Here is a 16,178-nt window from a genome sequence, read left to right on the forward strand (position 1 = left end):
ATTGCCGGTCCGTCTGCTGGATAGTCAGTCGACAGAGAGCCTCTGGTTTGTTGACCAGGGATCAAAATCGTAGGTTGTTAGAATGGATACTTCAGAGTACCATTCGTAAATCTTCTTAGATTGTTTGCGTTTACCAGACTAAAGTATTTAAACAGCTGCAGACTGAATAATTGTTCTTTAGTTTATAGATTTCTTAGCCATTTCAACGTGGGAATGATCTCCACGTTCTCTGATCTTGTTCTTTAGTTTATAGATTTCTTAGCCATTTCAACGTGGGAATGATCTCCACGTTCTCTGATCTTGTTCTTTGGTAGAGTTGTAGTTCTTAACCATTTCAACATGTAGCTACATCTTCATTCATTCTACCTCCGAGAGAGAGAAAGAGGGTACTGTGGAGTGGACCCACTGCAACCTGATCCTTCAGATCTTCACAGGAGTCATGACAACCTCATGGCTTGGTTTTTGCTCTGACTTGCACTGTCAACAGTGGGACCTTTATATAGACAGGTGTGTGCCTTTGCAAATCATGTCCAATCGATTGAATTTACCACAGGTACCACAATCAAGTTGTAGAAACATCTGAAGGATGATCATTGGAAACAGGATACACCTGAGATCAATTTTGAGCCTCATAGTAAAGAGTCTGATTACTTATGTAAATAAGGTATTTCTGGTTTTTATTTGTAATACATTTGCAAACATTTCTAAAAACCTGTTTTCACTTTGTCATTATGAGGTGTTGTGTGTAGATTCATGAGGATTTTTATTTTATTTGATCAATTTTAGAATAAGGCTGTAACGTAACAAAATGTGGAAAAAGTCAAGGGGTCTGAATACCTTCTGAACACACTGTATTACAGGTCAATCTCATACACTCCAGCATATTAACACATGTTACAGGTCAATCTCATACACTCCAGCATATTAACACATGTTACAGGTCAATCTCATACACTCCAGCATATTAACACATGTTACAGGTCAATCTCATACACTCCAGCATATTAACACATGTTACAGGTCAATCTCATACACTCCAACATGTTAAAATGAATGACCCCTATTCACTACAATACTCTCTGTGAAGTGTATTACATTTTTGACGACACCATTACAAAAGCCCTCTGACCAAACCCATTACCGTACTGGTAGTGTGTGTAAGTATAAGCCGAGACTGACAGTCAAAACCTATTTCACAGTTTAGACTCCCACTTGACTTACTATACACCTGAGGAGCTCAACCCCGAGCCCCCCCCCCCCCACCGATGAGAACTTGGCCTGCATCTGGAACGGCCTCCAATACCCTATGTGAATTTGTCTCATGTTCCCCCTGTCCTCACCATCTGTTCCTGGTAAACCAAATGGTTGTGCCCTTCCCAAATGGAGCCCTATTCTCCATAAATCTCTGTATATTAAACCCTATGGGACCCTGGTCTAAAGTACTGCACTCTATAGGGAATAGGGTGCCATTTGTGATGCAGACGATGTCTTCCTGGTGCACGGGTCGATTTCATTCCTCAAATGTGTTTACTACAGCTGCTGTACCCCGGTACAGAGAGGCGAGGGAACCTGTTCTATTTGAAGGTTGTAAAATAGGTTTAGATATTCCACTGGCAGACAGAAAATATGAAATATATCATTTTTTACTTTGCAATCTTCAATATAATTAATTGGGCCTTAATATTTGCATCATAAATGTCCTTATGAAAGTGATTGATGACACCATAATAGGGTATATTAATATATAGACAAAATGAAGACGTTAGGATATGAGACCTTGGAGAACAGGGTAGTGGTAGGAGTGGTACTTGGTATTCAGAGGGATACAGGTAGCTAACGCTGACCTTTTCAAATCAGAAACACTGACAACCTTTAATCATGCATTACTCTGGTCGTTGTTCACCACAACGACCTTGATAGATATTCTCTGTGAAGAGTTGAATTTTAATAGTATCGGCCAAAACAGTATGTATTGACGCAGGTTTGATGATATATATATTTTTTAAAGTATTTAAATCAAGGTCAGCTAATGTCAAGGTCAATACCTAACCTCAATAACTGACCTTGACAATAACTGACCTTGACCCCCCTAAAAAAAGGAGAGGGACGGAAGCAACACTGTTACATTAAGGTTGGCTTTGCTTACATCCTGACCTAATACATATTTTAGTGTTCCTGTGTGCTCAAGGGACACGTTTGTACAATGAATGTTTTTAATATGTGTTGATGGACTTTTCTCTCCTCTCGCCTCGAGTCTTTTCCTAATAAGCATGGGTGATGTAATGGTCCAACTTTGTTTTGAGTCTCTAGAAAATTGTCTCTGCCCCAAGTCAAGACTAGGGTGCATCCAAAATAGTTCCCTATTACCTATGTAGTGCACCACTTTTGACCAGGGCATATTGGGCACTGATCAACATTTGTGCACTCTATATGGAATAGGGTAAGGTTTGGAATGCACTCTAGGTAATGGATAGGACATGAAGGATGCTGTGGCCGGATGCCAGGATGGGAATTCACTCCTACTTACAGCAATGACAGGACATTATCAAGTCAAGTCCCAAGGCCAGGAGAAGAGGGGAATGACTGTGACTTGGTTCATGAGACAGGGAACAACAAGGTGTTTTATGGCTGATTTACAGGGAACAGTGATATGGCCCAAATAGCCAAGAAGCAGAACATACTGTAATTAACTAGTGTGGACAGAGTACTAATTACCTGATGGAGCCAGCCACAGACTGATACAAACCTTACCATTCATATTTAGCAGACGCTCTTATCCACGGCAACTTAGGGCACAACGACAGAATTTTCACATAGTCAGATAGGGGATTTGAACCAGCAATCTTTCAGTTACTGACCCTCTGATTCAGAGAGGTTTGGGTTAAATGCAGAAGACACATTTCAGTTGAATGCATTCAGATGTACAACTGACTAGCTTTCCCCCTTTCCTCTTTCCCTTTCCAGCGCTCTGAACTGCTAGGCTACCCTACCGCCCCATTTAACTACGTTCCAACTGTCTTAGACTGACTGTCACCAATCAGCCAGAGGCTTAGCAAGCCTGAGATACAGACCATGTGGTACAACACCAGCTTACATACCCAATGGGAATGGTATTTAGCAGGGTTGGAGTCAATTCCATTTTAAAAACCCAGTCAATTCAGGAAGTACACTGAAATCTCAATTCCAATTCACTTCAATGCTTTTCAAATGAGTAAAATGTTGAATTTTGGTTTACTTTCTGAAGTGACTGGAATTGAAATGCAATTGACACCAACCCTGATATTTAGAACACCAGGCAATGGTCAGGTCCAGGCTTTGGTCAGGTCCAGGCTTTGGTCAGGTCCAGGCAATGGTCAGGTCCAGGCAATGGTCAGGTCCAGGCAATGGTCAGGTCCAGGCAATGGTCAGGTCCAGGCAATGGTCAGGTCCAGGCAATGGTCAGGTCCAGGCAATGGTCAGGTCCAGGCTTTGGTCAGGTCCAGGCAATGGTCAGGTCCAGGCTTTGGTCAGGTCCAGGCTTTGAGGCTGATTCCAAATACATCACACTGCATGTGAACATGGACAGCTGCAGGGGAAGACATAACACCATAGATTGGACAGAACACGTGTATCAGCAAAATTCCCAAGCAGGTAAATTAGCATGGAAAATAATTAACTTTCTTTTCACAGACCCTAATACTAGGGAAAGGAACACCACCTTGCAGTCGAAATATTATCAAACAGAATGACCCCTATTCCAGGTCACAGATTCTCATATTCTCATGTGACTTGTGAAATGAGGCAGCTGCAACAACAAGCTTAATGTTCATCTGTTTCAGTTATCACACTAGCTAGCAAAACTCTGTACTGTGAAACAACACACTGGGCATGTATTCTAAATAGTATGGACAATGGAACACTTCACATCTAATGGAACCCCCGCACGGAACCCCATCTGAACAGAGAAGGCAAAGGTGGCTGTTCAGATAAGATTCCAATGGGGGGTAGAAATCACTGCTGTGACATCACATTGATTCTAAAGACCATATAGAATAATCTTCCTTCTTTTCTTGAATGTGATTATAGTGTGTGGATGAGTAAAAGACCTGTCAAAGGACTACAGTAAGGCATCAACCGGAGCCAAGGGCTTACTGTCTTAAAGTCAAGTAAGTCAAAAGATTAACATGGCAGTGGAGACATCTTGATCCTGCAGATATATTTATGATGATTGAGAAGCTTTGACAGCTCAGACACGGCCAATGACTGTTCCTTTTCAGGCTACTCAGCAACCGCTTTGCAACGCTGCAAAGACCTAACCAGTAATGACTAGGCCCTAAAGACAGGCAGGCTGGGACACCACCACAGAGGAAATAGAGGACAGTCTATAAGCCCTAAAGACAGGCAGGCTGGGACACCACCACAGAGGAAATAGAGGACAGTCTATAAGCCTTAAAGACAGGCAGGCTGGGACACCACCACAGAGGAAATAGAGGACAGTCTATAAGCCCTAAAGACAGGCAGGCTGGAACATCACCACAGAGGAAATAGAGGACAGTCTATAAGCCCTAAAGACAGGCAGGCTGGGACACCACCACAGAGGAAATAGAGGACAGTCTATAAGCCCTAAAGACAGGCAGGCTGGGACACCACCACAGAGGAAATAGAGGACAGTCTATAAGCCCTAAAGACAGGCAGGCTGGGACACCACCACAGAGGAAATAGAGGACAGTCTATAAGCCCTAAAGACAGGCAGGCTGGGACACCACCACAGAGGAAATAGAGGACAGTCTATAAGCCTTAAAGACAGGCAGGCTGGGACACCACCACAGAGGAAATAGAGGACAGTCTATAAGCCCTAAAGACAGGCAGGCTGGAACACCACCACAGAGGAAATAGAGGACAGTCTATAAGCCCTAAAGACAGGCAGGCTGGGACACCACCACAGAGGAAATAGAGGACAGTCTATAAGCCCTAAAGACAGGCAGGCTGGAACATCACCACAGAGGAAATAGAGGACAGTCTATAAGCCCTAAAGACAGGCAGGCTGGGACACCACCACAGAGGAAATAGAGGACAGTCTATAAGCCCTAAAGACAGGCAGGCTGGGACACCACCACAGAGGAAATAGAGGACAGTCTATAAGCCCTAAAGACAGGCAGGCTGGAACATCACCACAGAGGAAATAGAGGACAGTCTATAAGCCCTAAAGACAGGCAGGCTGGGACACCACCACAGAGGAAATAGAGGACAGTCTATAAGCCCTAAAGACAGGCAGGCTGGGACACCACCACAGAGGAAATAGAGGACAGTCTATAAGCCCTAAAGACAGGTAGGCTGGAACATCACCACAGAGGAAATAGAGGACAGTCTATAAGCCCTAAAGACAGGCAGGCTGGGACACCACCACAGAGGAAATAGAGGACAGTCTATAAGCCCTAAAGACAGGCAGGCTGGGACACCACCACAGAGGAAATAGAGGACAGTCTATAAGCCCTAAAGACAGGCAGGCTGGAACATCACCACAGAGGAAATAGAGAACAGTCTATAAGCCCTAAAGACAGGCAGGCTGGAACATCACCACAGAGGAAATAGAGGACAGTCTATAAGCCCTAAAGACAGGCAGGCTGGAACATCACCACAGAGGAAATAGAGGACAGTCTATAAGCCCTAAAGACAGGCAGGCTGGAACATCACCACAGAGGAAATAGAGGACAGTCTATAAGTCCTAAAGACAGGCAGGCTGGAACATCACCACAGAGGAAATAGAGGACAGTCTATAAGCCCTAAAGACAGGCAGGCTGGAACATCACCACAGAGGAAATAGAGGACAGTCTATAAGCCTTAAAGACAGGCAGGCTGGGACATCACCACAGAGGAAATAGAGGACAGTCTATAAGCCCTAAAGACAGGCAGGCTGGGACACCACCACAGAGGAAATAGAGGACAGTCTATAAGCCCTAAAGACAGGCAGGCTGGAACATCACCACAGAGGAAATAGAGGACAGTCTATAAGCCCTAAAGACAGGCAGGCTGGGACACCACCACAGAGGAAATAGAGGACAGTCTATAAGCCCTAAAGACAGGCAGGCTGGAACATCACCACAGAGGAAATAGAGGACAGTCTATAAGCCCTAAAGACAGGCAGGCTGGAACATCACCACAGAGGAAATAGAGGACAGTCTATAAGCCCTAAAGACAGGCAGGCTGGAACACCACCACAGAGGAAATAGAGGACAGTCTATAAGCCCTAAAGACAGGCAGGCTGGGACACCACCACAGAGGAAATAGAGGACAGTCTATAAGCCCTAAAGACAGGCAGGCTGGAACATCACCACAGAGGAAATAGAGAACATTCTGCTTTGTTCTCCAAAGTTCAATACATCACATGCTAATGTAAGTATTAATCGTGGTCTAGGCCATACTGTTCTGTTCTCCTATTTGGCATGTTGACTTTGGTGTTTGGTGTTTGAACACCGTGGCCTTGTCTATGAAGGCTGTGTATCTCTCCCCTGATCGCTGCAAAGATGTAAAAATTATTCAAATCTGGGCATGCGTGTCAAATGTCACACTCTTCACTTTATAGTGCACTACTTTTTACCAGTGGTACACTGTTAAGTTAATAGGGTTTGATTTGAGACACAGATGTAGCCTCCCTGGCTGTGGTTCTCTGTCTGGAGAGTAGCAGATGACATCACAGGGGAGTAGAACACGTGGAAGACCGCTAGTAAAACAACGCACCACGCAGGAGATGAGATTGTTTATTTATTTCTCACGGTCGGTTGCTCGGGGTGAGAGGAGAGGAGGAGAGAAGAAGAAGAAGGACAGCCTCCAGAGAACAAACACAGGCCAGGACGACTTGTTGTCAGGGGAATGTGGAATCTTACCACCACATAGCCACAGAGAGAGAAACACATTCTAGAAACTAGTTAATAATATAGAATAATATAATAATATAGTAACCATAGTAACCATTTGGAATCACAAGAATTCCACACATGCCTGGTTCAATTCACGACTTCTGTTGGGGAAGTAAGCTATTGAAAAACGTCCTTCCTCCTTCTACTTTCTTGTTTTCCATCTTTCAGATGAAGCCTTTAGTTTTCCAACCTGCGGGCCAGGACAGGGCCAGTCAGAGCCAGCTTGGCCGGGCCTCCCTTCTCCTCTCCCCACGCTATGCCACACTCACAACTAGACTAGCAGCCCATTCTGTTTCAGAACTGTCACTCTGCATTATGCTGGCTCACGCTCAACATGCAGCTGTAGGGTAAAATACAACCTTGTTTTACATAAGCACCTAATTCTTGTTTAGACCTTAGCCAAGCACATCTCCCTCGCCGTGCTCGTAGTGACTCACATGTCTTCTGAAGGCAACGAGAGTGACTCAGTGACAGCTTTAACCTTTCACTGGAAACAAGGGAGACGAGGTTGAGGAGGCAGAGGAAGAGGGTTTGGCCCTCTGTGACTGTCCTGGACTATTCAGTACAGCCAAGCCCCATACCTGGTGTCTGTGGTCTGTACAGTACAGTGAATCCCCATACCTGGTGTCTGTGGTCTGTACAGTATGGTGAATCCCCATACCTGGTGTCTGTGGTCTGTACAGTATGGTGAATCCCCATACCTGGTGTCTGTGGTCTATACAGTATGGTGAATCCCCATACCTGGTGTCTGTGGTCTATACAGTACGGGGAAGCTCATACCTGGTGTCTGTGGTCTATACAGTACGGGGAAGCTCATACCTGGTGTCTGTGGTCTATACAGTACGGGGAAGCTCATACCTGGTGTCTGTGGTCTATACAGTACGGGGAAGCTCATACCTGGTGTCTGTGGTCTGGTAGGTACTTGTGTTGTTCCATCCAATAATATAATATGCATAGTGGAGTTATTTACAGCTGCTACTTCCTAGATGCAGTGGCGTAGCGCAGTTTCCCAGGGGCCCACGAGGTCCCAGTATTATAGTTAATCTCATGCTACTCATTTTTGCCATGAGGCGGAGAGAAAATCTTGCTGTTATAGAGATCATTTCGCACTATTCCACAAATTTTGCCTTGAGGCTAAATTAAATTTTAAAAATTAAACTAAATTCCTGTAATAAAATGTTAAACAAATCATGGCTTATGACATGTGATATGTGATATGATATCTGCCGGCGGGCCCCAACCTGCAACATTGAGAAGTCCTTAACCAAGAACAAAGGTTAAATTAATGGCAAGGGGTCCTCTATCTACAAACATTGACATCTCCTGCCCCCTAGTGGAAGGAAGTCAATCATAAACGATTTCTCCAAGGATTCTACAGAACAAAATGAGTTCAAATGTAACAGGAAAACATATAGTCTTTCGTGATGTTTAGGCATGTTTAGGTGATATCTACCTCTTTGTGTAGCCGTTAGCGATGCTAACGATAGCCTAACCGTCTCCGGGTAGATGGAAAGGCAATTAAAAGGTAATTACAAAGCACCCTAACCCTGACCCTGACCCTAACCCTGACCCTGACCCTAACCCTGACCCTGACCCTGACCCTGACCCTGACCCTAACCCTGACCCTGACCCTGACCCTAACCCTGACCCTGACCCTAACCCTGACCCTGACCCTGACCCTGACCCTGACCCTAACCCTGACCCTGACCCTAACCCTGACCCTGACCCTGACCCTGACCCTAACCCTGACCCTGACCCTAACCCTGACCCTAACCCTAACCCTGACCCTAACCCTAACCCTGACCCTAACCCTGACCCTAACCCTGACCCTGACCCTAACCCTAACCCTAACCCTAACCCTGACCCTAACCCTAACCCTGACCCTAACCCTGACCCTAACCCTAACCCTGACAGGTCAGTAAGGACAGGTGAATATGGACAGGTCAGTATGGACAGGTCAGTAAGGGCAGGTCAGTATGGACAGGTCAGTAAGGGCAGTAAGAATGGGTCAGTATGGACAGGTCAGTATGGACAGGTCAGTATGGACAGGTCAGTAAGAATGGGTCAGTAAGGACAGGTCAATATGGACAGGTCAGTAGGGACAGGTATAAATGGACAGGTCAGTATGGACAGGTCAGTAAGGGCAGTATGGACAGGTCAGTATGGACAGGTCAGTAAGAATGGGTCAGTAAGGACAGGTCAATATGGACAGGTCAGTAAGGACAGGTCAGTATGGACAGGTCAGTAAGAATGGGTCAGTATGGACAGGGCGGTATGGAGAGGTCAGTAAGGACAGGTCAGTATGGACAAGTCAGTATGGACAGGTCAGTAAGGGCAGTATGGACAGGTCAGTAAGGACAGGTCAGTATGGACAGGTCAGTAAGGGCAGTATGGAAAGGTCAGTATGGACAGGTCAGTATGGACAGGTCAGTAAGAATGGGTCAGTATGGACAGGTCGGTATGGACAGGTCGGTATGGACAGGTCGGTAAGGACAGGTCAACATGGACAGGTCAGTAAGGACAGGTCAATATGGACAGATCAGTAAGGACAGGTCAGTAAGGACAGGTCAGTATGGACAGTGCCATTTGGGATACATCCACACTGTGGATCTGTTCTTCAACCAGGACAATGTGTAATTCTTCAATGGAATTTGAGAGCCTCTCCCTGTCTCTGATTTGACGTGCATTGTGAATGTGTACAATAAACAACGTTGACCAGGCAATAGGGAAAGGGGGATACCTAGTCAGTTGTCCAACTGAATGTATTCAACTGACATATGTGTTCCGCATTTAACCCAACTCTCTGAATCAGAGAGGTGCAGGGGGATGCCTTAATCGACATTCACTTCTTCGGCACCCGGGGATCAGTGGGTTAACTGCCTTGCTTAGGGGCAGAAAAACAGATGTTTACTTCGTCAGCTCGGGGATTAGATCAACGCTCTAACCACTAGGCGAGGTGCCGTCACACCCCAAATACCCTAATGTAACAGTATAACTTTAGACCGTCCCCTCGCCCATACCCGGGCGTGAACCAGGGACCCTCTGCACACATCAACAACAGTCACCCATGAAGCATCGTTACCCATCGCTCCACAAAAGCCACTACTTCAAGGTCTCAGAGCAAGTGACGTCACCGATTGAAACGCTCTTTAGCGCGCACCACCGCTAACTAGCTAGGCGTTTCACATCCGTTACACTAACAATATCATATTACTTATGAGGAAGTTGTAGAGCTCACATGGTAATAAACTAGACTAGGGCCCTGTGTTTTGGTTAATCATGTCACGTGACCTGAATTATAACTTTAATTTAAAGCTTTTTCATCAAAATGTCCCCTTTTATTTTTTATGTCAGGTGGTTCAGCACCATCCTCAGACAATTGCTTTTCATTTTTGGTCTAATTCTAATTTCTGGTTTAAAATTTAAAAAATAAAAGTTCAAATTCAGGTCATGTGACATGATTGATCAAAACACGGAGGACAATGCTCCTCGGGGAAATTCTTTGTGTTAATTGTTTATGTTTACAAACCAGTTAGCTTGCAATCACAAATCTCTTTAGCCAATATGCTATTTTCTAACATATGGCTGCTGTTTCTTACATTATGATAATGTATAAGAAACAACATCAATACGTAAGGAAATAGCATAGTCTTTAAAGATATGTTTTTTTAGACGTATAAAATGCTTCTTTCTTCCTCACAGCACAGACTTTTTGACCTCTGGTCGAATCTGTCCAGCTCCAGGAATTCTATTGGAATCACATGGTCCGTGACATGAATCAATAGCTAGTGGGTAAAGGCCAGCTGTAATTTAAGCTGTGACATTGAGAAGTCTTTAACCAAGAACCAAGGGCTGAATGAATGGCAAGGGGTCCTCTATCTACAAACACTGATGTCTCCTGCCCCCTAGTGGATGGAAGCCAATCATAAACGATTTCTCCAAGACTCAACAGAACAGAATGAGTTCAAATACAACAGGAAAACATATAGTCTTTCATGATGTTTATGATATTTATGCTGCTGTCTGCATACATGAGAGAACTATTGACGAGAGAGATACTTTGTGTTTGTCTGTGATCTTTCTGAGAGATTTGCTTACAGATGCAGGGACTTAATTTGAGCCAGTTTGCTACAGCATGAAAATAACCTTGCAGCAACAGGAAATGTGAATTATTGTCTGGATTATAATTAAAGGATTTTTTTTTTGTAGTGATTAATACATTTTTGTTAAGACAATTCAAGACGGACATTTTAAAGTGGAAATTGGAAAATGTAGAAGCTTTTTTTTATAACCTTGAATACACCACAATATTTAATTCCCTGCTGTGCAGGAAAATTCTCAGTAAGAAAAGAGTGATCAAATTAAGATCCTACATCTGTATGTTTATTTAATGTAAAACAACTCTGTTTTCAACGCTCCTTTGTCTCCTGTTTCGTCCAGAAAATGCAGTCAGACCAACACTTTGGAATCCACATGTTTCAAGGCTGATCAAATAGACATTCAGACAAATAACCAACATCACCTCCATGTTAAAAGTAGAGAGAGCTGAGGGGGAGCGGTGGTGTGGGTTTATACACGTTTGAAAACACACACATTATTATTATCATCATCATTACACCATTATCATTATCATTATCATTATCACCATTATCATTATCATTATCACCATTATCATCATGAGGGTGAGGATGATCTATTTTTCACAGCTTGTAGGTTGCTTACACACACGCACGCACGCACGCACGCACACACACACCAACATGCACACACACACACTCACACCCACACACACACACACACACACACACACACACACACACACACACACACACACACACACACACACACACACACACACACACACACACACACACACACACCCATATTTGCTGTGGTAGATAAGAGTCACTTCAGCAGCCTGTGCACATGGCCACTAAGATGACCAATGAAACGACAGACTCAAGCTCACACCCTCTTCCTACCCTCTTTTCCCAAGAAGAGCCCATGATGTGTTTGATTTACCTCCAGTAGCCTCCATCCGGTCACTTCAGTTTATAATACAGGAGGATATGAATTATTGTCTCATCTGACAGTTAACGAGAGACATTAGTTTTGTTACATGATGTCATCCATCTAATGACATCTATCTTTCCTGGAATCTATCTATGATCCCATGTATAGTGAATCAGCAGTTTGTGTCTGATATCAGTTTACAATACAACTATTCAGAGACGGTTTCCATGGCTGACAGAAAGTATGAATATATTTCATAATGTTCAGATAAATCAGGTGATAAATTAGGTGAAAAGGAGATTGGAGCGCCACTTTAAACCAACAACTCTGATGTTGCAACATCTCAATGTTCTGCACATCATGCTATTAGAAACTCTTACCCAATCATTTACCTTTAATTATTATTGCCAGAATTAAAGATCACTAGTTTTGTACCTTGTATATTGTAAATAATATTTCAAATGTAGCATCAAACTTTTATTGATATTGTTTGATATGTATTGTCAGCACAAAATGATACAGTAGGACGACATCTGTAGGCTTAAATTGACAGCGTTTTGTTCTGATTGTATCTTTACGAAATAAACTGCAAAGTTAGCACTTCTCTGTCCTGAAACAACAGATCTCAGTCAGAGTGGGACATGAGGGTTACACAGACTCGTAAACACATCCGTTCAAAATGTACAGTGCCTTGCGAAAGTATTCGGCCCCCTTGAACTTTGCGACCTTTTGCCACATTTCAGGCTTCAAACATAAAGATATAAAACTGTATTTTTTTGTGAAGAATCAACAACAAGTGGGACACAATCATGAAGTGGAACAACATTTATTGGATATTTCAAACTTTTTTAACAAATCAAAAACTGACAAATTGGGCGTGCAAAATTATTCAGCCTCTTTACTTTCAGTGCAGCAAACTCTCTCCAGAAGTTCAGTGAGGATCTCTGAATGATCCAATGTTGACCTAAATGACTAATGATGATAAATACAATCCACCTGTGTGTAATCAAGTCTCCGTATAAATGCACCTGCACTGTGATAGTCTCAGAGGTCCGTTAAAAGCGCAGAGAGCATCATGAAGAACAAGGAACACACCAGGCAGGTCCGAGATACTGTTGTGAAGAAGTTTAAAGCCGGATTTGGATACAAAAAGATTTCCCAAGCTTTAAACATCCCAAGGAGCACTGTGCAAGCGATAATATTGAAATGGAAGGAGTATCAGACCACTGCAAATCTACCAAGACCTGGCCGTCCCTTTAAACTTTCAGCTCATACAAGGAGAAGACTGATCAGAGATGCAGCCAAGAGGCCCATGATCACTCTGGATGAACTGCAGAGATCTACAGCTGAGGTGGGAGAATCTGTCCATAGGACAACAATCAGTCGTATATTGCACAAATCTGGCCTTTATGGAAGAGTGGCAAGAAGAAAGCCATTTCTAAAAGATATCCATAAAAAGTGTTGTTTAAAGTTTGCCACAAGCCACCTGGGAGACACACCAAACATGTGGAAGAAGGTGCTCTGGTCAGATGAAACCAAAATTGAACTTTTTGGCAACAATGCAAAACGTTATGTTTGGCGTAAAAGCAACACAGCTCATCACCCTGAACACATCATCCCCACTGTCAAACATGGTGGTGGCAGCATCATGGTTTGGGCCTGCTTTTCTTCAGCAGGGACAGGGAAGATGGTTAAAATTGATGGGAAGATGGATGGAGCCAAATACAGGACCATTCTGGAAGAAAACCTGATGGAGTCTGCAAAAGACCTGAGACTGGGACGGAGATTTGTCTTCCAACAAGACAATGATCCAAAACATAAAGCAAAATCTACAATGGAATGGTTAAAAAATAAACATATCCAGGTGTTAGAATGGCCAAGTCAAAGTCCAGACCTGAATCCAATCGAGAATATGTGGAAAGAACTGAAAACTGCTGTTCACAAATGCTCTCCATCCAACCTAACTGAGCTCGAGCTGTTTTGCAAGGAGGAATGGGAAAAAATGTCAGTCTCTCGATGTGCAAAACTGATAGAGACATACCCCAAGCGACTTACAGCTGTAATCGCAGCAAAAGGTGGCGCTACAAAGTATTAACTTAAGGGGGCTGAATAATTTTGCACGCCCAATTTTTCAGTTTTTGATTTGTTCAAAAAGTTTGAAATATCCAATAAATGTCGTTCCACTTCATGGTTGTGTCCCACTTGTTGTTGATTCTTCACAAAAAAATAAAGTTTTATATCTTTATGTTTGAAGCCTGAAATGTGGCAAAAGGTCGCAAAGTTCAAGGGGGCCGAATACTTTCGCAAGACACTGTATTTTCCGACATTGACACTGTAACAAGTAATATATACAAGATTATATTCAGGACTTGATATCTATTTTGTGCATTAAACGTGACCAACACCTGTTTTAAATGGGTTATAGTGTAACGCAGACCGTTGTAAACTCACCCTCTAATGTGGGTCCATGAATAAATCAAAAGTCTGTGCAGCACATGTTCAGTAGATCAGAAGATACCAGATTTAGTCTGTTTCTCAAATGGCACCCTATTCCCTATGGGCCCTGGTCAAAAGTAGTGCACTACATAGGGAATAGGGTGCCATTTGGGACCCGGCTGTAGGCCAATGACACATGATCTCCTCCAGAGGCAACTTGACACATCACCTTTATATGATGACTGTGAGGGAGGTCAATGGTGTGGTTTAACATGCCTCACAACTCATGCTAGCCACATTTAGCATCCATGATGGACGGTAGGTAGTCAACTATAGGTAGTCAGCTAGTTTAGGCTACAGAAGTGGTAGTGTCCCTAAACTGCCTTTTAGACAGTCAGATAGTTTTGGCTACAGAAGTGGTAGTGTCCCTAAACTGCCTTTTAGACAGTCAGATAGTTAGAAGGAGTAATTTCAGTTTAAAAGCACATTCATTCATTCATTTATTCAATCATTGTAAAATATATTGATAAAATAGCCATACACTTTCCCTAAGAAAAGCCAGTGATGGGTTCCTTATTCACTATTTCTAAGTATGTAAGTAGTAGTAGGGCTGCAAACAATTGGCCCAGTGTTATCCTGTGTAGGCCGTCGTTGTAAATAAGAATTTGTTCTTAGACTTTGTGTGGGCTTAATGTTCTGTGTACTACCCTTGTCCTAAGCGTAAAAAATGACCTGCCTTCACTAAACCCCAAAAATAAAGTAACTTCATTGAATTTTAAACCCCAAATCTGTTTTGCATGAAGAAAGAACCTGTTGGCAGGGTAGCCTAGTGGTTAGAGTGGTGTATTTGCATCCAGAAGGCTGCAAGTTCAAACCCCTGAGCTGACAAGGTACAAATCTGTCATTTTGCCCCTGAACAGGCAGTTAACCCACTGTTCCTAGGCTGTCATTGAAAATAAGAATTTGTTCTTAAAACTGACTTGCCTGGTTAAATAAAGGTAAAATAAATAAAAAATATTTTGAATATCTTTGTTTTCCCTCTTCCTCTCCTCTCCTCTCTTTCCCTCTTCCTCTCCTCTCCTCTCTTTCCCTCTTCCTCTCCTCTCCTCTCTTTCCCTCTTCACAATGCAGTAAGACTGCATTTAATCAGTGGACACCAGTCGTTTTTATTACAACACACCTGTCATTAATTTGTTTATTATTATTATTATTATTGTTATTATTGCTAAAGGTACTGTATAGGTGAAAACATGTTTTTTTAGCAAGAGATATCACTTGTATAGCCTAAGAAAGTAGCAGAAATGTGCACAAAGTAGTTTGGAAGGCATTTTATTGAAGGGAAACAATAACAGTCTTGATCTTTTTTGGCAACATAGTGATATATTCTTATATACTGTACAATGAGGAATTCAACGACAAAATACTTGTATTCTCCCATTTTTTAAATCATTGCCCCCACCCACAAGATGCATATACAACAATAAATAACAATAAAATACGATAATAGATACAAAACAAAAACGTGAAGAACATAAATCATCAACTCTAATTAGCACATGTAGGACAGTATGCAAGTGTGTGTGCATGGACTTTGCAGATGTATTTCTCACCTGTGCAGGACATAGTATTTGTTTTACACTCCTTCTTTGGGGGGCAGAATTGGCATCTCCTCCTCTTGCCTGCCCCAGCTGCAGCCTCAGGTGGATCAGGACAAGATTCAGCCCCGTGAACAGCTTTCACAAGCGCTGCAGAGGCTGCTGTGCAGGGGAGGTGCTCCCTTCTTTGAATGTGTAGGGTTACAAGTGCCTTTCCCAGCAGCTCCAGGAAAACCCT

The sequence above is a fragment of the Oncorhynchus keta genome, chromosome 4 (assembly GCF_023373465.1).
Source record: "Oncorhynchus keta strain PuntledgeMale-10-30-2019 chromosome 4, Oket_V2, whole genome shotgun sequence".
In the NCBI taxonomy this organism is placed as follows: Eukaryota; Metazoa; Chordata; class Actinopteri; order Salmoniformes; family Salmonidae; genus Oncorhynchus; species Oncorhynchus keta.